Raw genomic sequence first — 2,505 nt, 5'->3', positions numbered from 1 at the left:
AGAACAGCGCTCCAGTTTGCACCTGCCACGTCCTAACTAACGCAGCTGGGAATAGGACTTCCCTTCCGTTTCTGTGTCTGTGAAAATGAGGATAATTGGAGTACCTCACAGACCATTGAGAAGATCGGGGTAAGTCCTGTGTGTGAGGCAGTACCGTAAGGACTGTACTTCCACATTACTCACACACACACTGCAAGGAATCTGGACGGTGGCTCGTGTTATTACTGGCACAATAAAGTAGCGTGGCTGATTGGTACTTGCCCAACCACGAAAATCCAAGCCAGTTTCCCTGAGTTGATTCTGACTCCTGGTGACCCCACATGTGTCAGAGCCACACTGTGCTCCATGAGGTCTTCAGGAACCAGTGCGGTTGTTTGTTTGTCCAGAAGCAGATCAATGGGCTTTCTTCTGAAATGTCTCTGGATGGATTCAAACCTGCAACCTTTAGTTAGCAGCCAAGCACACTGTACGACCTAGAGACTCCATTACTTGTTTGGGGATTTCTAATCTCCACCCTGACCTGAGATCTAGCCCCAGAAAGCACATTAAAATAAACAGTATTATCCGAGGAGCCCTGGTGGTGTCGTGGTTACGCGTTGGACTATGATCTCAGTTCAAAACTACCAGTAGCTCCTCGGGAGAAAGACTGGGCTTTAAGACTGGGCTTTCTATTCCTGTACACAGTGACCGTCTCAGAAACCCACAGGGAGGTTGCTGAGTCAGCATTGACTCAATGGCAGAAAGTCTGGTTTGGGGTTTGTGTTATCCCAGTTTAACACAGTCAAACGTTACCACCTCTTTCTGTGGAATCTCACTCCAAGACGACTGTTTCTCAGTGGGAAGGCTGTATGTCCCTAGGTCTCTTCTGCCATGGGTGATCTGTCCAGATTCACGGCTTAGCCTCCTCCTACCACCCATATGAATAACTCCCTCCTATATATCTCATCCTGCCCCTCTTAGGATCTGCAGGCATATATATACTTATTTGACATTATACTTGGATGTCTGCCCACAACTTTCATTTCAAAAATTGGGCCTATACGCAACCAAGTTGCTTAGGTCAAATGTCCCAAAGTCGTCAATAATTTTCCTTCCTCATCCCCATGTCCAACAGTGCATAAGTGTCGTGGACTTTTACTTCCAAAACGTGTGGAATCTATCCATGTTTCTCTTTGCCTCTCAGGCCAAGGTCATCAGGAAGTGACAACTGCTTTCACTCTTGTCCTTGGCAGACAGACAGCCACTTTTCACTCCTGCAGCCAGAATGCTCCCTTTATGACAGAAATGAGATGTTAGCCTTTCTCAACTTAAAAATGCTGTGGTCATTTCTCTTTGCACCTGGAATGAAAGTCACACTCCTTGCCTCTGCCTACAAGGCCTTCGATGAGCTGGCCTCCCTGCCCACATCACTAACCCATGTCCCATCACAAGCCACCTTGTTCACACTGGAACTCAGCCCACTGGGATGCATGCACCTACCTCTCAGTGCGGGCACTTTCTGCTCTTCTGCTTGGTACAATCTCTCCCTAGATCTTCAAATGATGGGCTCCTTGTCACCCTTGAATCTCTCCTGGGAAAGCACCTTCCCAGAAAAGAGGCCACTTATCACCCATCAGTGAGCAACCATCACAGTGTGTGCTGTCCTCTCTTTGGCTTTCTCCTTGGGACTTACCATGAGTAGAAATTTCTAAGTGTGGTATTTCTTTTCCAAGTTGAAAATGCATTTTATTTCTGCAATGATGCCATATTTTAAGGGGTGCATGGTGCTTTTACTTGAATCCACTTCGTTGATGGTGAAAAAATTCAGCATTACACCACCAGCTGGTTTGATTACTAATCTCCCCATTCCTTTGGAGAATGCTCAATAAGGGGCAGGTTCATCTCTTCTGATTTGTGTGGCTGTATATGTCCATTCATACAGCAAAACAGAAAGTAGCCCCCTGCCCCCAGAAGAATTTATTTCAGAAGACAGCACTGAATCTGCAGCTCAGGGAGAGGAACATATCTAATCAGCGCACACGGGAGCAAATGAAGGGAGAGGAAGAGAGAGTGGAGCACATCCTGGCCCACCAAGCATGGACGACGACGAGATTCCCCCTCAGAGCAGCCAAGCCACAGAGAAAACCACATGGCCGGCTCCACTATGAGACATGACACCCCTCACTGACCTGTAGCCCTACAGGGGCAACACTGGAGACACAGTGTGGGAATTGCGCCCGATCTGATCCTGCCACACTGAGGCAAAACACTAAGGGTGTGCAACAGAACAGCAAGGAGAACAGAGCAAAGAAGTTCCCAGGGACTACCAAAAATAGACTGTGGGGTCAGGGCTTGGCGCCCCATCAGACTCGACCGGAAAACACTCCTAAAGGCCAACAAACAGTCCTTGAATTAACTACAAGCTTTTTTCTTGTTGTTGTGTTTTGTTTTGTTTTTGTCATTGGCTTGTTGTTGTTGTTGTTTTGTTTTATTTTGTTGCTTGGTTTTGCTCTGTCTTGTTTTTGT

Source organism: Echinops telfairi, unplaced genomic scaffold, assembly GCF_000313985.2.
Source record: "Echinops telfairi isolate 266 unplaced genomic scaffold, ASM31398v2 ScPeMD7_7469;HRSCAF=8507_1, whole genome shotgun sequence".
Lineage (NCBI taxonomy): Eukaryota > Metazoa > Chordata > Mammalia > Afrosoricida > Tenrecidae > Echinops > Echinops telfairi.
Note: the sequence above shows the minus strand (reverse complement) of the source record.